The sequence below is a fragment of the Osmerus eperlanus genome, chromosome 26, assembly GCF_963692335.1.
Source record: "Osmerus eperlanus chromosome 26, fOsmEpe2.1, whole genome shotgun sequence".
In the NCBI taxonomy this organism is placed as follows: Eukaryota; Metazoa; Chordata; class Actinopteri; order Osmeriformes; family Osmeridae; genus Osmerus; species Osmerus eperlanus.
Window position 1 is genome coordinate 4,814,622 of NC_085043.1, and position 23,708 is coordinate 4,838,329.

The window sequence follows — 23,708 nt, forward strand, 5'->3', positions numbered from 1 at the left end:
ATCCTGTTAACCGGTGCCTTTTGGACCTGGTAACTTCTGAAAATAGTCTAGTATTTATTTTTCAAGTTTTTAACATTTAATCAGGAAAGGGATATGTTTAACTCATGCACTTAAATCCTAATAATTATGGGCATTTGGTTCAGACATGGACTGTGACATTATTCCACACTGTTAGGACATATGAATAACAATCACAAAGCTTTAAAAATGTAAAGGCATAACAATATTTACATTTTCTTGTCCATTATATGTCCCTTGTTCGTTTTGATTTGTTTATTGTCTAAAAATAATTACCAAATAATTTTGTATGAGTTCATTGTGTTCAGCTAACAGGGTGGAATGGAGCATAACAAGGGTGAAGTTACCAACAACAATAAACATAAAATCAGAAAGGGTTTTATTTGCCATGAAAGTTTGCACAGACAAGGAATTTACTTTAGCAGGAAGGTGCATACATTAAACATATAGGAATCCTAATAATTAAATATGTGGTCTAACTATACTAAAGGTACAAGTCTACCTTATACTGATAACAAATATAAAGTAGCCAAATAATTTACAATATAAAAAAATCAACAACTCATTGGCCTAAAGCCCTAAACATTGATCCCCTTCTTTAACCTCATGAACCTCATAACCTCAATAAAACGTAATAACGCAGTTTTATAACAATATTTCCACCCTGTTAGGTGCATGTTCCACTATGTTAGGTGTACACAACTAAAAGAGGGGAACCTAACAGGGGGGAATTTGATCAACTATGTTAGCCCTAGCTCTGTGAGTGATCAAGATCTAGCTAGCATGAGAACCTACATGTGAACGGCATTTTACTTCTTATATAAAACCATATTTGAAATTATAAAATTAAATGTATTTCATTAACAAAGTAGCCTGACAGGGAGGAACTTTAAGGTTGTGACAAACAGGTTGACATCTGAAAGTTCATACTTCAGTATGAACTTTCCAAAATAAATGATGTAATTTCATTAACTTTGTGTCATGGGAAGTGTAGGTTATTTTCTTCCAAGAGGAAAAACTACAAACTAACACGGTGGAACTTTAAAATGAAAAAAATAAAGACAAATAAATAATGAAAAATATGTATTGTAGAAAGATTTTAAGACCTACACATATAATTAAAGCCTTTTCGAATCAACATTTTTAACATTTTACATCAAATATGAAGTAGGATTTCCTGGGGACATTAAAAGGCACCGGTTAACAGGATTGACCCTTAATCAGCTCAGCCCCACCTGCAAATTGAGTTAAAAACAAACTCACCCAAAGTGTGTCCTATACAGTACACTGATCTGGGTCAATACTGCATTTTTAAGCTAGTTCCTTTTGGAGATAGCTTTCTGTCAGACAGGTTCTCAAGGAGGGACTCTCAGTTTTTTTTTTATCAATCACAAGTGTTTTATTAATCCTAATACAGGGTCAACAAGACAGTGGGCAATCCGCATGAAAGCCTGCTTCACAAATAATCGGTTATTTTATACTGATATTTTTTACTGCCTTCACCCAAACATTGGTGTGCAGAAAAACATCCTGTTATACAAGTCTGTTCCCCTTTTCCCAATATGTAACTTAGTTATCAGTTTATAATGGGACTTTATTTCATACAACAATTACAGCTCAAAGGGCTTTCCATAAAATCAATAAAACAATATAAGTAATAAAAGTCATAAAACCCTTCTGAAAACAGGCCGCCGTCTTTGCGGTAATCCAGAACACGCAAGCTGCAGTCTTTACGGTATCTCGAGCCACAGACTTTGCAGTATCTTGAGCCACAGTCTTTGTGGTTTCCCAATAAGTTATGGGTGTATGTTTTTTCCTATCTCCTTACTAGGGCCGAAATCGAGATAACAAGCTGCTTGTGGTTTTCCTGTCAGTCAGGACGTTTTGCACAGACCCCAAAAAAAAGGGGTAAAAACCTTGAAAACACCACACCTATGTCACCACAGGCCAATTCCATTGCCTGTAGGAAATGTACCCTGGTATATGGGCTTCGGTCGTAGACCTTCCACCGCCACGCAGAGAAAAACTCTTCAATTGCGTTGAGAAAAGGGCTGTATGGTGGAGGGCAAACATTTACAGTAAAAAATTCTGGTTTATGTTGAACTATTCTCGTATACGGACACCACGGTGAAAGCTGACATTGTCCCAAACTACAATTAGAAACAAGTGTGAACAATTTTGAGTCATTGTGTTTTACAAATGACAACTGTGTTCTAGTTGTGTTTACTGTCTGCGGCCTGTGTTTACCATTTTGCAGCACAAGTGCATCACAGTGCAAAATGTGTTTAGTGAATGAGAATGTGTTTAGAGCTTTGCCAAAAGAGTGTTTGATTTGACAAATTGGTTTAGTTCACTGAACATTTGATTCAGAGAATGGGGTTTAGTGTTTTAGCAATTGTGAAAAACTGTAAACAACATGAACCTCAAAAGTGCAAGAGTGTACCTGTAGGAAAGCAAGCAACAACTAGAGAGGGTACAATTTCTGGGGAAATTGTAGGGTGTGCTTGCTTGCGTCGGTTGCACAGGGGTCCGTTTTTGAATGACATTTTTACAACTGATATTTCTGTATATTTTATATAAAAATGCATACTTATTATTTATAAAGATGACATAGATTTAAAAGCATTTTTTTTTGCTGCTCATTTACAACTGAAAATACGAGTGAAGTGTAGAATGAAATAGATGTCTTCTCATTTCCCCTGCAAGAGGCAGCCTCATCGTTGAAACAAAACGAATAAATTGGGCAGACCGGTGTAAAAATTGACCTAATCTCTATGACTTAAACGTCATTTTAAGTTTTTCCCTTCTCATGATATTTTCAGGCATTTAGCCTACTCATTGCATTCATTCATTAATAAAGAACCCCCTTTGAAGATTATTCTACGACGTTGCCCGGCAGTAGAAGATGGAATCGCGATTCAAACAGTACCATCTGCTAACGGAAAATATGCCCCCCAAAACGTAAATAAGCTTGACATTTATTTTGTGGAAAATCGCTCATTCATAAAAAGCTCACTGGTAGCGATCATTGTCAGTAACAACGCAAAATGCGATATAGCCCTGTGTGGAGAAGCTGCCCCGGTAAATTGTACTACTACGGTAAAGTACTAGTACAGTAGACTGCTGCTGTGTTCGTCTTGGTAGCGATTGCGTTGGTTGAATTGGATTTACTGGTTTGAAACCACAGGTAATGATCATTTCACCCACAAATCGTTTACTTGTAATGTAATGTCATAATAAATCCTACAACGAAAATGTATTTGTGAGGAATGTTTATTTTAAAGATTGAAAACAGATGCATCATAGACCACTGTAGTATGTAGAAAGATTTTAAGACCTACACATATAATTAAAGCCTTTTCGAATCAACATTTTTAACATTTTACATCAAATATGAAGTAGGATTTCCTGGGGACATTAAAAGGCACCGGTTAACAGGATTGACCCTTAATCAGCTCAGCCCCACCTGCAAATTGAGTTAAAAACAAACTCACCCAAAGTGTGTCCTATACAGTACACTGATCTGGGTCAATACTGCATTTTTAAGCTAGTTCCTTTTGGAGATAGCTTTCTGTCAGACAGGTTCTCAAGGAGGGACTCTCAGTTTTTTTTTTATCAATCACAAGTGTTTTATTAATCCTAATACAGGGTCAACAAGACAGTGGGCAATCCGCATGAAAGCCTGCTTCACAAATAATCGGTTATTTTATACTGATATTTTTTACTGCCTTCACCCAAACATTGGTGTGCAGAAAAACATCCTGTTATACAAGTCTGTTCCCCTTTTCCCAATATGTAACTTAGTTATCAGTTTATAATGGGACTTTATTTCATACAACAATTACAGCTCAAAGGGCTTTCCATAAAATCAATAAAACAATATAAGTAATAAAAGTCATAAAACCCTTCTGAAAACAGGCCGCCGTCTTTGCGGTAATCCAGAACACGCAAGCTGCAGTCTTTACGGTATCTCGAGCCACAGACTTTGCAGTATCTTGAGCCACAGTCTTTGTGGTTTCCCAATAAGTTATGGGTGTATGTTTTTTCCTATCTCCTTACTAGGGCCGAAATCGAGATAACAAGCTGCTTGTGGTTTTCCTGTCAGTCAGGACGTTTTGCACAGACCCCAAAAAAAAGGGGTAAAAACCTTGAAAACACCACACCTATGTCACCACAGGCCAATTCCATTGCCTGTAGGAAATGTACCCTGGTATATGGGCTTCGGTCGTAGACCTTCCACCGCCACGCAGAGAAAAACTCTTCAATTGCGTTGAGAAAAGGGCTGTATGGTGGAGGGCAAACATTTACAGTAAAAAATTCTGGTTTATGTTGAACTATTCTCGTATACGGACACCACGGTGAAAGCTGACATTGTCCCAAACTACAATTAGAAACAAGTGTGAACAATTTTGAGTCATTGTGTTTTACAAATGACAACTGTGTTCTAGTTGTGTTTACTGTCTGCGGCCTGTGTTTACCATTTTGCAGCACAAGTGCATCACAGTGCAAAATGTGTTTAGTGAATGAGAATGTGTTTAGAGCTTTGCCAAAAGAGTGTTTGATTTGACAAATTGGTTTAGTTCACTGAACATTTGATTCAGAGAATGGGGTTTAGTGTTTTAGCAATTGTGAAAAACTGTAAACAACATGAACCTCAAAAGTGCAAGAGTGTACCTGTAGGAAAGCAAGCAACAACTAGAGAGGGTACAATTTCTGGGGAAATTGTAGGGTGTGCTTGCTTGCGTCGGTTGCACAGGGGTCCGTTTTTGAATGACATTTTTACAACTGATATTTCTGTATATTTTATATAAAAATGCATACTTATTATTTATAAAGATGACATAGATTTAAAAGCATTTTTTTTTGCTGCTCATTTACAACTGAAAATACGAGTGAAGTGTAGAATGAAATAGATGTCTTCTCATTTCCCCTGCAAGAGGCAGCCTCATCGTTGAAACAAAACGAATAAATTGGGCAGACCGGTGTAAAAATTGACCTAATCTCTATGACTTAAACGTCATTTTAAGTTTTTCCCTTCTCATGATATTTTCAGGCATTTAGCCTACTCATTGCATTCATTCATTAATAAAGAACCCCCTTTGAAGATTATTCTACGACGTTGCCCGGCAGTAGAAGATGGAATCGCGATTCAAACAGTACCATCTGCTAACGGAAAATATGCCCCCCAAAACGTAAATAAGCTTGACATTTATTTTGTGGAAAATCGCTCATTCATAAAAAGCTCACTGGTAGCGATCATTGTCAGTAACAACGCAAAATGCGATATAGCCCTGTGTGGAGAAGCTGCCCCGGTAAATTGTACTACTACGGTAAAGTACTAGTACAGTAGACTGCTGCTGTGTTCGTCTTGGTAGCGATTGCGTTGGTTGAATTGGATTTACTGGTTTGAAACCACAGGTAATGATCATTTCACCCACAAATCGTTTACTTGTAATGTAATGTCATAATAAATCCTACAACGAAAATGTATTTGTGAGGAATGTTTATTTTAAAGATTGAAAACAGATGCATCATAGACCACTGTAGTATGTAGAAAGATTTTAAGACCTACACATATAATTAAAGCCTTTTCGAATCAACATTTTTAACATTTTACATCAAATATGAAGTAGGATTTCCTGGGGACATTAAAAGGCACCGGTTAACAGGATTGACCCTTAATCAGCTCAGCCCCACCTGCAAATTGAGTTAAAAACAAACTCACCCAAAGTGTGTCCTATACAGTACACTGATCTGGGTCAATACTGCATTTTTAAGCTAGTTCCTTTTGGAGATAGCTTTCTGTCAGACAGGTTCTCAAGGAGGGACTCTCAGTTTTTTTTTTATCAATCACAAGTGTTTTATTAATCCTAATACAGGGTCAACAAGACAGTGGGCAATCCGCATGAAAGCCTGCTTCACAAATAATCGGTTATTTTATACTGATATTTTTTACTGCCTTCACCCAAACATTGGTGTGCAGAAAAACATCCTGTTATACAAGTCTGTTCCCCTTTTCCCAATATGTAACTTAGTTATCAGTTTATAATGGGACTTTATTTCATACAACAATTACAGCTCAAAGGGCTTTCCATAAAATCAATAAAACAATATAAGTAATAAAAGTCATAAAACCCTTCTGAAAACAGGCCGCCGTCTTTGCGGTAATCCAGAACACGCAAGCTGCAGTCTTTACGGTATCTCGAGCCACAGACTTTGCAGTATCTTGAGCCACAGTCTTTGTGGTTTCCCAATAAGTTATGGGTGTATGTTTTTTCCTATCTCCTTACTAGGGCCGAAATCGAGATAACAAGCTGCTTGTGGTTTTCCTGTCAGTCAGGACGTTTTGCACAGACCCCAAAAAAAAGGGGTAAAAACCTTGAAAACACCACACCTATGTCACCACAGGCCAATTCCATTGCCTGTAGGAAATGTACCCTGGTATATGGGCTTCGGTCGTAGACCTTCCACCGCCACGCAGAGAAAAACTCTTCAATTGCGTTGAGAAAAGGGCTGTATGGTGGAGGGCAAACATTTACAGTAAAAAATTCTGGTTTATGTTGAACTATTCTCGTATACGGACACCACGGTGAAAGCTGACATTGTCCCAAACTACAATTAGAAACAAGTGTGAACAATTTTGAGTCATTGTGTTTTACAAATGACAACTGTGTTCTAGTTGTGTTTACTGTCTGCGGCCTGTGTTTACCATTTTGCAGCACAAGTGCATCACAGTGCAAAATGTGTTTAGTGAATGAGAATGTGTTTAGAGCTTTGCCAAAAGAGTGTTTGATTTGACAAATTGGTTTAGTTCACTGAACATTTGATTCAGAGAATGGGGTTTAGTGTTTTAGCAATTGTGAAAAACTGTAAACAACATGAACCTCAAAAGTGCAAGAGTGTACCTGTAGGAAAGCAAGCAACAACTAGAGAGGGTACAATTTCTGGGGAAATTGTAGGGTGTGCTTGCTTGCGTCGGTTGCACAGGGGTCCGTTTTTGAATGACATTTTTACAACTGATATTTCTGTATATTTTATATAAAAATGCATACTTATTATTTATAAAGATGACATAGATTTAAAAGCATTTTTTTTTGCTGCTCATTTACAACTGAAAATACGAGTGAAGTGTAGAATGAAATAGATGTCTTCTCATTTCCCCTGCAAGAGGCAGCCTCATCGTTGAAACAAAACGAATAAATTGGGCAGACCGGTGTAAAAATTGACCTAATCTCTATGACTTAAACGTCATTTTAAGTTTTTCCCTTCTCATGATATTTTCAGGCATTTAGCCTACTCATTGCATTCATTCATTAATAAAGAACCCCCTTTGAAGATTATTCTACGACGTTGCCCGGCAGTAGAAGATGGAATCGCGATTCAAACAGTACCATCTGCTAACGGAAAATATGCCCCCCAAAACGTAAATAAGCTTGACATTTATTTTGTGGAAAATCGCTCATTCATAAAAAGCTCACTGGTAGCGATCATTGTCAGTAACAACGCAAAATGCGATATAGCCCTGTGTGGAGAAGCTGCCCCGGTAAATTGTACTACTACGGTAAAGTACTAGTACAGTAGACTGCTGCTGTGTTCGTCTTGGTAGCGATTGCGTTGGTTGAATTGGATTTACTGGTTTGAAACCACAGGTAATGATCATTTCACCCACAAATCGTTTACTTGTAATGTAATGTCATAATAAATCCTACAACGAAAATGTATTTGTGAGGAATGTTTATTTTAAAGATTGAAAACAGATGCATCATAGACCACTGTAGTATGTAGAAAGATTTTAAGACCTACACATATAATTAAAGCCTTTTCGAATCAACATTTTTAACATTTTACATCAAATATGAAGTAGGATTTCCTGGGGACATTAAAAGGCACCGGTTAACAGGATTGACCCTTAATCAGCTCAGCCCCACCTGCAAATTGAGTTAAAAACAAACTCACCCAAAGTGTGTCCTATACAGTACACTGATCTGGGTCAATACTGCATTTTTAAGCTAGTTCCTTTTGGAGATAGCTTTCTGTCAGACAGGTTCTCAAGGAGGGACTCTCAGTTTTTTTTTTATCAATCACAAGTGTTTTATTAATCCTAATACAGGGTCAACAAGACAGTGGGCAATCCGCATGAAAGCCTGCTTCACAAATAATCGGTTATTTTATACTGATATTTTTTACTGCCTTCACCCAAACATTGGTGTGCAGAAAAACATCCTGTTATACAAGTCTGTTCCCCTTTTCCCAATATGTAACTTAGTTATCAGTTTATAATGGGACTTTATTTCATACAACAATTACAGCTCAAAGGGCTTTCCATAAAATCAATAAAACAATATAAGTAATAAAAGTCATAAAACCCTTCTGAAAACAGGCCGCCGTCTTTGCGGTAATCCAGAACACGCAAGCTGCAGTCTTTACGGTATCTCGAGCCACAGACTTTGCAGTATCTTGAGCCACAGTCTTTGTGGTTTCCCAATAAGTTATGGGTGTATGTTTTTTCCTATCTCCTTACTAGGGCCGAAATCGAGATAACAAGCTGCTTGTGGTTTTCCTGTCAGTCAGGACGTTTTGCACAGACCCCAAAAAAAAGGGGTAAAAACCTTGAAAACACCACACCTATGTCACCACAGGCCAATTCCATTGCCTGTAGGAAATGTACCCTGGTATATGGGCTTCGGTCGTAGACCTTCCACCGCCACGCAGAGAAAAACTCTTCAATTGCGTTGAGAAAAGGGCTGTATGGTGGAGGGCAAACATTTACAGTAAAAAATTCTGGTTTATGTTGAACTATTCTCGTATACGGACACCACGGTGAAAGCTGACATTGTCCCAAACTACAATTAGAAACAAGTGTGAACAATTTTGAGTCATTGTGTTTTACAAATGACAACTGTGTTCTAGTTGTGTTTACTGTCTGCGGCCTGTGTTTACCATTTTGCAGCACAAGTGCATCACAGTGCAAAATGTGTTTAGTGAATGAGAATGTGTTTAGAGCTTTGCCAAAAGAGTGTTTGATTTGACAAATTGGTTTAGTTCACTGAACATTTGATTCAGAGAATGGGGTTTAGTGTTTTAGCAATTGTGAAAAACTGTAAACAACATGAACCTCAAAAGTGCAAGAGTGTACCTGTAGGAAAGCAAGCAACAACTAGAGAGGGTACAATTTCTGGGGAAATTGTAGGGTGTGCTTGCTTGCGTCGGTTGCACAGGGGTCCGTTTTTGAATGACATTTTTACAACTGATATTTCTGTATATTTTATATAAAAATGCATACTTATTATTTATAAAGATGACATAGATTTAAAAGCATTTTTTTTTGCTGCTCATTTACAACTGAAAATACGAGTGAAGTGTAGAATGAAATAGATGTCTTCTCATTTCCCCTGCAAGAGGCAGCCTCATCGTTGAAACAAAACGAATAAATTGGGCAGACCGGTGTAAAAATTGACCTAATCTCTATGACTTAAACGTCATTTTAAGTTTTTCCCTTCTCATGATATTTTCAGGCATTTAGCCTACTCATTGCATTCATTCATTAATAAAGAACCCCCTTTGAAGATTATTCTACGACGTTGCCCGGCAGTAGAAGATGGAATCGCGATTCAAACAGTACCATCTGCTAACGGAAAATATGCCCCCCAAAACGTAAATAAGCTTGACATTTATTTTGTGGAAAATCGCTCATTCATAAAAAGCTCACTGGTAGCGATCATTGTCAGTAACAACGCAAAATGCGATATAGCCCTGTGTGGAGAAGCTGCCCCGGTAAATTGTACTACTACGGTAAAGTACTAGTACAGTAGACTGCTGCTGTGTTCGTCTTGGTAGCGATTGCGTTGGTTGAATTGGATTTACTGGTTTGAAACCACAGGTAATGATCATTTCACCCACAAATCGTTTACTTGTAATGTAATGTCATAATAAATCCTACAACGAAAATGTATTTGTGAGGAATGTTTATTTTAAAGATTGAAAACAGATGCATCATAGACCACTGTAGTATGTAGAAAGATTTTAAGACCTACACATATAATTAAAGCCTTTTCGAATCAACATTTTTAACATTTTACATCAAATATGAAGTAGGATTTCCTGGGGACATTAAAAGGCACCGGTTAACAGGATTGACCCTTAATCAGCTCAGCCCCACCTGCAAATTGAGTTAAAAACAAACTCACCCAAAGTGTGTCCTATACAGTACACTGATCTGGGTCAATACTGCATTTTTAAGCTAGTTCCTTTTGGAGATAGCTTTCTGTCAGACAGGTTCTCAAGGAGGGACTCTCAGTTTTTTTTTTATCAATCACAAGTGTTTTATTAATCCTAATACAGGGTCAACAAGACAGTGGGCAATCCGCATGAAAGCCTGCTTCACAAATAATCGGTTATTTTATACTGATATTTTTTACTGCCTTCACCCAAACATTGGTGTGCAGAAAAACATCCTGTTATACAAGTCTGTTCCCCTTTTCCCAATATGTAACTTAGTTATCAGTTTATAATGGGACTTTATTTCATACAACAATTACAGCTCAAAGGGCTTTCCATAAAATCAATAAAACAATATAAGTAATAAAAGTCATAAAACCCTTCTGAAAACAGGCCGCCGTCTTTGCGGTAATCCAGAACACGCAAGCTGCAGTCTTTACGGTATCTCGAGCCACAGACTTTGCAGTATCTTGAGCCACAGTCTTTGTGGTTTCCCAATAAGTTATGGGTGTATGTTTTTTCCTATCTCCTTACTAGGGCCGAAATCGAGATAACAAGCTGCTTGTGGTTTTCCTGTCAGTCAGGACGTTTTGCACAGACCCCAAAAAAAAGGGGTAAAAACCTTGAAAACACCACACCTATGTCACCACAGGCCAATTCCATTGCCTGTAGGAAATGTACCCTGGTATATGGGCTTCGGTCGTAGACCTTCCACCGCCACGCAGAGAAAAACTCTTCAATTGCGTTGAGAAAAGGGCTGTATGGTGGAGGGCAAACATTTACAGTAAAAAATTCTGGTTTATGTTGAACTATTCTCGTATACGGACACCACGGTGAAAGCTGACATTGTCCCAAACTACAATTAGAAACAAGTGTGAACAATTTTGAGTCATTGTGTTTTACAAATGACAACTGTGTTCTAGTTGTGTTTACTGTCTGCGGCCTGTGTTTACCATTTTGCAGCACAAGTGCATCACAGTGCAAAATGTGTTTAGTGAATGAGAATGTGTTTAGAGCTTTGCCAAAAGAGTGTTTGATTTGACAAATTGGTTTAGTTCACTGAACATTTGATTCAGAGAATGGGGTTTAGTGTTTTAGCAATTGTGAAAAACTGTAAACAACATGAACCTCAAAAGTGCAAGAGTGTACCTGTAGGAAAGCAAGCAACAACTAGAGAGGGTACAATTTCTGGGGAAATTGTAGGGTGTGCTTGCTTGCGTCGGTTGCACAGGGGTCCGTTTTTGAATGACATTTTTACAACTGATATTTCTGTATATTTTATATAAAAATGCATACTTATTATTTATAAAGATGACATAGATTTAAAAGCATTTTTTTTTGCTGCTCATTTACAACTGAAAATACGAGTGAAGTGTAGAATGAAATAGATGTCTTCTCATTTCCCCTGCAAGAGGCAGCCTCATCGTTGAAACAAAACGAATAAATTGGGCAGACCGGTGTAAAAATTGACCTAATCTCTATGACTTAAACGTCATTTTAAGTTTTTCCCTTCTCATGATATTTTCAGGCATTTAGCCTACTCATTGCATTCATTCATTAATAAAGAACCCCCTTTGAAGATTATTCTACGACGTTGCCCGGCAGTAGAAGATGGAATCGCGATTCAAACAGTACCATCTGCTAACGGAAAATATGCCCCCCAAAACGTAAATAAACTTGACATTTATTTTGTGGAAAATCGCTCATTCATAAAAAGCTCACTGGTAGCGATCATTGTCAGTAACAACGCAAAATGCGATATAGCCCTGTGTGGAGAAGCTGCCCCGGTAAATTGTACTACTACGGTACAGTACTAGTACAGTAGACTGCTGCTGTGTTCGTCTTGGTAGCGATTGCGTTGGTTGAATTGGATTTACTGGTTTGAAACCACAGGTAATGATCATTTCACCCACAAATCGTTTACTTGTAATGTAATGTCATAATAAATCCTACAACGAAAATGTATTTGTGAGGAATGTTTATTTTAAAGATTGAAAACAGATGCATCATAGACCACTGTAGTATGTGTTGCCCGGGCAACAGAGGCTAATGTCATGATGCTAATGGTTCAGTGAAATAGTAGACTACCGTTTCCAAAAGTAGATGTGGGCCTACTTCCTTAATAATATCAGCTAATATTGTACATTACATTTCATAATTGTGTTTCACATCACAAAGTAAAATGAGTAAATAGTTATCACCCTGGCCTCTTTGCTTGTGGCGTTCCTGCAGCTGCCTTGCAGTAAAGCTATAGTTAGCCTAGCTATCCCCCAAGTTAACAGATGTGAAACGAATGTTCTGCTACAGGTAGTCACGCGTGTTTTCGTGACGTTAGTGACGTAGTGACGTTAGTAACGTCAGTGACTGTGGCTAGCAAATTAGCCACCGTTAGCTTCACTTTTCACCACAAAAACGCAATTTCTACTTAAACCATGCAACGGAACGTAAATAAAAATACAACCAACGCAATCGCTACCAAGACGAACCTTTTGACACCGCCGTTGTGTATGTAGTCCAAATATTGACTGATCCTTAGGGGGGCGAAAATAAACAATAACTAGAAAAGGCTGTTCCTGCGAAACAGCAGTGAGAATGCTGAAAACCTGAATGGGGATAGCTGACCATGCTAAAAAAGCTGAAAATAGTGAAAATTTAGTAGAAAGTTATAAGCTGAAGCTTCAAAGCAACCGAAAGGTATTTTTGAAAGGGGCTGGAGCAGCATTCCAACAATGATTTGAAAGGATTTACCATTACTTTTAAAGGGAGAATAATTTGCACAAAAACCTTTATATTTTAAAAAGTATAAAAGTGAGAAATGAGAAAATACCCGCAAGCTGAAATGAATTTCAAAAATGTGTGAGTGACACAAAAGAGGCAGTGTGGAAGCTGAACTGCATCATCTGCATCATCTTAACAAAGCTAAGAGCTAAAATAGCCTACAATGCGGGAGAAGCTGAAAGCTGAACTGTTAAACAGAAGAAGTAGGCTAGCTAGTCGGAACAAGAATATTATCGTTTTAACAGCTGAAAATATAGTTGGGATAGTAATAGCAGTAGCAGATGTAGCCTACCATTGAGTGCGTTTACTCGGCTTTCTTAGTAGGATTCAATGTGTTGATGGAATGAAACATACAGCAGTAGAGCCGATACAGGAACACACGGCGACACTTTGTTGCAGAAGGATGATGGTGCAAGTTTTGTCCGTGGAGCATACAACGATTAATAAAAAAGAATCATGTAGACGCGTTTATTGAGTAATCGCATAACTAATTACACATGTAAACGGAGTAATCGTATTATTGGCATAAACCGACAATTGCTAGTAATCGTGTTTCTCATGGTCAAGTAAACGTACCAATCACCTGTGTGAGAGACTGAGTGGTGCGTGTCTGTCGTTACGGTGATGGTGCAGCTATGATTGCTAACGCGCTGAGGGCAGAGAATAAGAGAAATGTAGCTAGAATCCACACCTCAAACAAGATAACCTAGACGCAAAACTGTACGTCCAATCCAAAATATAAGGATATTTTCCGAGACCCAAGACTCTGCCGAAACCAGAGATATTCTTTATATGTCTGTGCAGTCAGAAATACGACTCTACCTGCAGTTTCAAAAACGTGTTCCTTTTGCTTTCCTGGTGCTTGTTTGTTTGGTTGCCACGGTGATGGCGCAGCTGTGATAGCTAACGAGCTAGGCAGAGAGAAAAACGAACATTTACCTAGCATCCACACCTCAAACAAGTTGACCTAGACGCAAAACTATACGTCCAATCCAAAATATAAGGATATTTTCCGAGACCCAAGACTCTGCCGAAACCAGAGATGTCCTTTATATGTCTGTGCGGTCAGAAATACGACTCTATCGGCAGTTTCAAAATCTTGTTCTTTCTTGCTTTCTCTGACTGATTTTACTCACCTCTCCATTGAAGTTAGTGAGAGAATTTGAAAGGCTGCTCTCGCTTCAAGGCTCATAGCTGAAAATCTGTAAATGTGAGCTCTTTAGTAGTTACATTGGCTGAAAGAGGACAATTTTTCCTACATTTTAAGGTATAACTTGTTTCTGTAAGTTAAACTATATGAACGTTAGAGGAATTTGTTTGACAAATTAGTTGAATATCAGAAAAAGAGCAGCCAGCAGAGTGTGCTTGCTGCTCATTCATAAAAATCAAGAAGGAGCAAACATTTTAATGTATTTCAAACTGTCATAATTCAAAATTGGCTGAACATTTGAAAAAGCTGAATCATTTGGGAATAGCTGAATGTCTTGTGAACATTTTAAAGGTTGAATGGTGTCTCTAGCTGAAAGTAAGCTGAAGTAGTTACGTTTGAAAGAGGAGGAAGCTTTTTAATGATTTGAAAGGATTTACCATTACTTTCAATGGGAGAATAATTTGCACAAAAACCTTAATGTCTTAAAAAGTATAAAAGTGAGAAATACCAAAAGTCATAGCCATCATCTCCTGAAGGAGCTGAACGTTTTGATACAAAAGTTGTAGGAATCGGTTAAAGTATGCAGAACGAGTTAAAGGCCAAAAAACGGCGGAAGAACTGAGAAGTTGAAAATCAATAGTGAGAATGCTTAACAGCATTCTCACAATAAATAAACTAGAAAAGGCTGTTCCTGCGAAACAGCAGTGAGAATGCTGAATACCTGAATGGGGATAGCTGACCATGCTAAAAAAGCTGAAAATAGTGAAAATTTAGTAGAAAGTTATAAGCTGAAGCTTCAAAGCAACCGAAAGGTATTTTTGAAAGGGGCTGGAGCAGCATTCCAACAATGATTTGAAAGGATTTACCATTACTTTTAAAGGGAGAATAATTTGCACAAAAACCTTTATATTTTAAAAAGTATAAAAGTGAGAAATGAGAAAATACCCGCAAGCTGAAATGAATTTCAAAAATGTGTGAGTGACACAAAAGATGCAGTGTGGAAGCTGAACTGCTTCATCTAACATAGCTAAAAGCTAAAATAGCCTACAATGCGGGAGAAGCTGAAAGCTGAACTGTTAAACAGAAGAAGTAGGCTAGCTAGTCGTAACAAGAATATTATCGTTTTAACAGATGAAATTATAGTTGGGATAGTATTAGCAGTAGCAGATGTAGCCTATGCGTTTACTCGGCTTTCTTAGTTGGATTCAATGTGTTGATGGAATGAAACATACAGCAGTAGGGCCGATACAGGAAGACACGGCGACACTGTTGCAGAAGGATGATGGTGCAAGTTTTGTCCGTGGAGCATACAACGATTAATAAAAAAGAATCATGTAGAGGTGTTTATTGAGTAATCGCATAACTAATTACACATGTAAACTGAGTAATCGTATTATTGGCATAAACCGACAATTGCTAGTAATCGTGTTTCTCATGGTCAAGTAAACGTACCAATCACCTGTGTGAGAGACTGAGTGGTGCGTGTCTGTCGTTACGGTGATGGTGCAGCTATGATTGCTAACGCGCTGAGGGCAGAGAATAAGAGAAATGTAGCTAGAATCCACACCTCAAACAAGATAACCTAGACGCAAAACTGTACGTCCAATCCAAAATATAAGGATATTTTCCGAGACCCAAGACTCTGCCGAAACCAGAGATATTCTTTATATGTCTGTGCAGTCAGAAATACGACTCTACCTGCAGTTTCAAAAACGTGTTCCTTTTGCTTTCCTGGTGCTTGTTTGTTTGGTTGCCACGGTGATGGCGCAGCTGTGATAGCTAACGAGCTAGGCTGAGAGAAAAACGAACATTTACCTAGCATCCACACCTCAAACAAGTTGACCTAGACGCAAAACTATACGTCCAATCCAAAATATAAGGATATTTTCCGAGACCCAAGACTCTGCCGAAACCAGAGATGTCCTTTATATGTCTGTGCGGTCAGAAATACGACTCTATCGGCAGTTTCAAAATCTTGTTCTTTCTTGCTTTCTCTGACTGATTTTACTCACCTCTCCATTGAAGTTAGTGAGAGAATTTGAAAGGCTGCTCTCGCTTCAAGGCTCATAGCTGAAAATCTGTAAATGTGAGCTCTTTAGTAGTTACATTGGCTGAAAGAGGACAATTTTTCCTACATTTTAAGGTATAACTTGTTTCTGTAAGTTAAACTATATGAACGTTAGAGGAATTTGTTTGACAAATTAGTTGAATATCAGAAAAAGAGCAGCCAGCAGAGTGTGCTTGCTGCTCATTCATAAAAATCAAGAAGGAGCAAACATTTTAATGTATTTCAAACTGTCATAATTCAAAATTGGCTGAACATTTGAAAAAGCTGAATCATTTGGGAATAGCTGAATGTCTTGTGAACATTTTAAAGGTTGAATGGTGTCTCTAGCTGAAAGTAAGCTGAAGTAGTTACGTTTGAAAGAGGAGGAAGCTTTTTAATGATTTGAAAGGATTTACCATTACTTTCAATGGGAGAATAATTTGCACAAAAACCTTAATGTCTTAAAAAGTATAAAAGTGAGAAATACCAAAAGTCATAGCCATCATCTCCTGAAGGAGCTGAACGTTTTGATACAAAAGTTGTAGGAATCGGTTAAAGTATGCAGAACGAGTTAAAGGCCAAAAAACGGCGGAAGAACTGAGAAGTTGAAAATCAATAGTGAGAATGCTTAACAGCATTCTCACAATAAATAAACTAGAAAAGGCTGTTCCTGCGAAACAGCAGTGAGAATGCTGAATACCTGAATGGGGATAGCTGACCATGCTAAAAAAGCTGAAAGTAGTGAAAATTTAGTAGAAAGTTATAAGCTGAAGCTTCAAAGCAACCGAAAGGTATTTTTGAAAGGGGCTGGAGCAGCATTCCAACAATGATTTGAAAGGATTTACCATTACTTTTAAAGGGAGAATAATTTGCACAAAAACCTTTATATTTTAAAAAGTATAAAAGTGAGAAATGAGAAAATACCCGCAAGCTGAAATGAATTTCAAAAATGTGTGAGTGACACAAAAGATGCAGTGTGGAAGCTGAACTGCTTCATCTAACATAGCTAAAAGCTAAAATAGCCTACAATGCGGGAGAAGCTGAAAGCTGAACTGTTAAACAGAAGAAGTAGGCTAGCTAGTCGTAACAAGAATATTATCGTTTTAACAGATGAAATTATAGTTGGGATAGTATTAGCAGTAGCAGATGTAGCCTATGCGTTTACTCGGCTTTCTTAGTTGGATTCAATGTGTTGATGGAATGAAACATACAGCAGTAGGGCCGATACAGGAAGACACGGCGACACTGTTGCAGAAGGATGATGGTGCAAGTTTTGTCCGTGGAGCATACAACGATTAATAAAAAAGAATCATGTAGAGGTGTTTATTGAGTAATCGCATAACTAATTACACATGTAAACTGAGTAATCGTATTATTGGCATAAACCGACAATTGCTAGTAATCGTGTTTCTCATGGTCAAGTAAACGTACCAATCACCTGTGTGAGAGACTGAGTGGTGCGTGTCTGTCGTTACGGTGATGGTGCAGCTATGATTGCTAACGCACTGAGGGCAGAGAATAAGAGAAATGTAGCTAGAATCCACACCTCAAACAAGATAACCTAGACGCAAAACTGTACGTCCAATCCAAAATATAAGGATATTTTCCGAGACCCAAGACTCTGCCGAAACCAGAGATATTCTTTATATGTCTGTGCAGTCAGAAATACGACTCTACCTGCAGTTTCAAAAACGTGTTCCTTTTGCTTTCCTGGTGCTTGTTTGTTTGGTTGCCACGGTGATGGCGCAGCTGTGATAGCTAACGAGCTAGGCTGAGAGAAAAACGAACATTTACCTAGCATCCACACCTCAAACAAGTTGACCTAGACGCAAAACTATACGTCCAATCCAAAATATAAGGATATTTTCCGAGACCCAAGACTCTGCCGAAACCAGAGATGTCCTTTATATGTCTGTGCGGTCAGAAATACGACTCTATCGGCAGTTTCAAAATCTTGTTCCTTCTTGCTTTCTCTGACTGATTTTACTCACCTCTCCATTGAAGTTAGTGAGAGAATTTGAAAGGCTGCTCTCGCTTCAAGGCTCATAGCTGAAAATCTGTAAATGTGAGCTCTTTAGTAGTTACATTGGCTGAAAGAGGACAATTTTTCCTACATTTTAAGGTATAACTTGTTTCTGTAAGTTAAACTATATGAACGTTAGAGGAATTTGTTTGACAAAATTAGTTGAATATCAGAAAAAGAGCAGCCAGCAGAGTGTGCTTGCTGCTCATTCATAAAAATCAAGAAGGAGCAAACATTTTAATGTATTTCAAACTGTCATAATTCAAAATTGGCTGAACATTTGAAAAAGCTGAATCATTTGGGAATAGCTGAATGTCTTGTGAACATTTTAAAGGTTGAATGGTGTCTTTAGCTGAAAGTAAGCTGAAGTAGTTACGTTTGAAAGAGGAGGAAGCTTTTTAATGATTTGAAAGGATTTACCATTACTTTCAATGGGAGAATAATTTGCACAAAAACCTTAATGTCTTAAAAAGTATAAAAGTGAGAAATACCAAAAGTCATAGCCATCATCTCCTGAAGGAGCTGAACGTTTTGATACAAAAGTTGTAGGAATCGGTTAAAGTATGCAGAACGAGTTAAAGGCCAAAAAACGGCGGAAGAACTGAGAAGTTGAAAATCAATAGTGAGAATGCTTAACAGCATTCTCACAATAAATAAACTAGAAAAGGCTGTTCCTGCGAAACAGCAGTGAGAATGCTGAATACCTGAATGGGGATAGCTGACCATGCTAAAAAAGCTGAAAATAGTGAAAATTTAGTAGAAAGTTATAAGCTGAAGCTTCAAAGCAACCGAAAGGTATTTTTGAAAGGGGCTGGAGCAGCATTCCAACAATGATTTGAAAGGATTTACCATTACTTTTAAAGGGAGAATAATTTGCACAAAAACCTTTATATTTTAAAAAGTATAAAAGTGAGAAATGAGAAAATACCCGCAAGCTGAAATGAATTTCAAAAATGTGTGAGTGACACAAAAGATGCAGTGTGGAAGCTGAACTGCTTCATCTAACATAGCTAAAAGCTAAAATAGCCTACAATGCGGGAGAAGCTGAAAGCTGAACTGTTAAACAGAAGAAGTAGGCTAGCTAGTCGTAACAAGAATATTATCGTTTTAACAGATGAAATTATAGTTGGGATAGTATTAGCAGTAGCAGATGTAGCCTATGCGTTTACTCGGCTTTCTTAGTTGGATTCAATGTGTTGATGGAATGAAACATACAGCAGTAGGGCCGATACAGGAAGACACGGCGACACTGTTGCAGAAGGATGATGGTGCAAGTTTTGTCCGTGGAGCATACAACGATTAATAAAAAAGAATCATGTAGAGGTGTTTATTGAGTAATCGCATAACTAATTACACATGTAAACTGAGTAATCGTATTATTGGCATAAACCGACAATTGCTAGTAATCGTGTTTCTCATGGTCAAGTAAACGTACCAATCACCTGTGTGAGAGACTGAGTGGTGCGTGTCTGTCGTTACGGTGATGGTGCAGCTATGATTGCTAACGCACTGAGGGCAGAGAATAAGAGAAATGTAGCTAGAATCCACACCTCAAACAAGATAACCTAGACGCAAAACTGTACGTCCAATCCAAAATATAAGGATATTTTCCGAGACCCAAGACTCTGCCGAAACCAGAGATATTCTTTATATGTCTGTGCAGTCAGAAATACGACTCTACCTGCAGTTTCAAAAACGTGTTCCTTTTGCTTTCCTGGTGCTTGTTTGTTTGGTTGCCACGGTGATGGCGCAGCTGTGATAGCTAACGAGCTAGGCTGAGAGAAAAACGAACATTTACCTAGCATCCACACCTCAAACAAGTTGACCTAGACGCAAAACTATACGTCCAATCCAAAATATAAGGATATTTTCCGAGACCCAAGACTCTGCCGAAACCAGAGATGTCCTTTATATGTCTGTGCGGTCAGAAATACGACTCTATCGGCAGTTTCAAAATCTTGTTCCTTCTTGCTTTCTCTGACTGATTTTACTCACCTCTCCATTGAAGTTAGTGAGAGAATTTGAAAGGCTGCTCTCGCTTCAAGGCTCATAGCTGAAAATCTGTAAATGTGAGCTCTTTAGTAGTTACATTGGCTGAAAGAGGACAATTTTTCCTACATTTTAAGGTATAACTTGTTTCTGTAAGTTAAACTATATGAACGTTAGAGGAATTTGTTTGACAAAATTAGTTGAATATCAGAAAAAGAGCAGCCAGCAGAGTGTGCTTGCTGCTCATTCATAAAAATCAAGAAGGAGCAAACATTTTAATGTATTTCAAACTGTCATAATTCAAAATTGGCTGAACATTTGAAAAAGCTGAATCATTTGGGAATAGCTGAATGTCTTGTGAACATTTTAAAGGTTGAATGGTGTCTCTAGCTGAAAGTAAGCTGAAGTAGTTACGTTTGAAAGAGGAGGAAGCTTTTTAATGATTTGAAAGGATTTACCATTACTTTCAATGGGAGAATAATTTGCACAAAAACCTTAATGTCTTAAAAAGTATAAAAGTGAGAAATACCAAAAGTCATAGCCATCATCTCCTGAAGGAGCTGAACGTTTTGATACAAAAGTTGTAGGAATCGGTTAAAGTATGCAGAACGAGTTAAAGGCCAAAAAACGGCGGAAGAACTGAGAAGTTGAAAATCAATAGTGAGAATGCTTAACAGCATTCTCACAATAAATAAACTAGAAAAGGCTGTTCCTGCGAAACAGCAGTGAGAATGCTGAATACCTGAATGGGGATAGCTGACCATGCTAAAAAAGCTGAAAATAGTGAAAATTTAGTAGAAAGTTATAAGCTGAAGCTTCAAAGCAACCGAAAGGTATTTTTGAAAGGGGCTGGAGCAGCATTCCAACAATGATTTGAAAGGATTTACCATTACTTTTAAAGGGAGAATAATTTGCACAAAAACCTTTATATTTTAAAAAGTATAAAAGTGAGAAATGAGAAAATACCCGCAAGCTGAAATGAATTTCAAAAATGTGTGAGTGACACAAAAGATGCAGTGTGGAAGCTGAACTGCTTCATCTAACATAGCTAAAAGCTAAAATAGCCTACAATGCGGGAGAAGCTGAAAGCTGAACTGTTAAACAGAAGAAGTAGGCTAGCTAGTCGTAACAAGAATATTATCGTTTTAACAGATGAAATTATAGTTGGGATAGTATTAGCAGTAGCAGATGTAGCCTATGCGTTTACTCGGCTTTCTTAGTTGGATTCAATGTGTTGATGGAATGAAACATACAGCAGTAGGGCCGATACAGGAAGACACGGCGACACTGTTGCAGAAGGATGATGGTGCAAGTTTTGTCCGTGGAGCATACAACGATTAATAAAAAAGAATCATGTAGAGGTGTTTATTGAGTAATCGCATAACTAATTACACATGTAAACTGAGTAATCGTATTATTGGCATAAACCGACAATTGCTAGTAATCGTGTTTCTCATGGTCAAGTAAACGTACCAATCACCTGTGTGAGAGACTGAGTGGTGCGTGTCTGTCGTTACGGTGATGGTGCAGCTATGATTGCTAACGCACTGAGGGCAGAGAATAAGAGAAATGTAGCTAGAATCCACACCTCAAACAAGATAACCTAGACGCAAAACTGTACGTCCAATCCAAAATATAAGGATATTTTCCGAGACCCAAGACTCTGCCGAAACCAGAGATATTCTTTATATGTCTGTGCAGTCAGAAATACGACTCTACCTGCAGTTTCAAAAACGTGTTCCTTTTGCTTTCCTGGTGCTTGTTTGTTTGGTTGCCACGGTGATGGCGCAGCTGTGATAGCTAACGAGCTAGGCTGAGAGAAAAACGAACATTTACCTAGCATCCACACCTCAAACAAGTTGACCTAGACGCAAAACTATACGTCCAATCCAAAATATAAGGATATTTTCCGAGACCCAAGACTCTGCCGAAACCAGAGATGTCCTTTATATGTCTGTGCGGTCAGAAATACGACTCTATCGGCAGTTTCAAAATCTTGTTCCTTCTTGCTTTCTCTGACTGATTTTACTCACCTCTCCATTGAAGTTAGTGAGAGAATTTGAAAGGCTGCTCTCGCTTCAAGGCTCATAGCTGAAAATCTGTAAATGTGAGCTCTTTAGTAGTTACATTGGCTGAAAGAGGACAATTTTTCCTACATTTTAAGGTATAACTTGTTTCTGTAAGTTAAACTATATGAACGTTAGAGGAATTTGTTTGACAAAATTAGTTGAATATTCATAAAAATCAAGAAGGAGCAAACATTTTAATGTATTTCAAACTGTCATAATTCAAAATTGGCTGAACATTTGAAAAAGCTGAATCATTTGGGAATAGCTGAATGTCTTGTGAACATTTTAAAGGTTGAATGGTGTCTCTAGCTGAAAGTAAGCTGAAGTAGTTACGTTTGAAAGAGGAGGAAGCTTTTTAATGATTTGAAAGGATTTACCATTACTTTTAATGGGAGAATAATTTGCACAAAAACCTTAATGTCTTAAAAAGTATAAAAGTGAGAAATACCAAAAGTCATAGCCATCATCTCCTGAAGGAGCTGAACGTTTTGATACAAAAGTTGTAGGAATCGGTTAAAGTATGCAGAACGAGTTAAAGGACAAAAAATGACGGAAGAACTAAGAAGTTGAAAAACAATAGTGAGAATGCTGAACAGCATTCTCACAATAAATATATATGTGAGAGAACAAAGGTTGTGCTCTCGCTGAAGGCTTGAGCACACCCAATAATATAATCTACAGTGAGTACAAGTAGTAGCAACAACAGCAACACTAGCTAAATCAATTGCAGATATCACAACAGAACTACCTGCAGTCTCTGAGTGTTTTATGTGTTAATTACTTTGTCTTTGCATCGTACCAGCTGAGTAACAGAATGCAACCGTCTGTGATCTGACGTAGATAGGTCGCTGTGATGTAGATAGGTTGTGCTTTTGCCCCGCCTATACAAAACCTGAGCTGAAAAAGGGAGAGAAACTGTTCAATGGTCTAACTCCACATTTCAGTGCAACAAAGTTTTCGTGCTTTGCACATGCTTTCAGAAACTCATTTCACACGTATATAATGTACTGAGAAGCAAATCATGGAATTTATGGCAAGCCTTTTTAACATTTAAAAGCTAAGTTTGACTATCCGGAATTAACATTGTAGATATCAACAACGTCTTTCTGACTAGTCGTAATTACATTTTGGATAGTTGGAATTGTCATTCAAGATATCTGTAACGTAATTGTGACTAGTCGAAACTACAGTTAGAGATATCTGTAATTCAGTTTTGACTAGGCAAAACTGAATTACAGATATCTGCAATGACGTCATTGGAAACGACATTCAACTCGTCACACATCTTAAATGACAATTGCGGATATCTGTAATTCAGTTTTGACTAGACAGAATGAAAGTTAAAGATATCTCAAACGTCATTATGACTAGTGCAAATTATTGTGCATGACGTTGCTCTATTTTAGATATCCATAA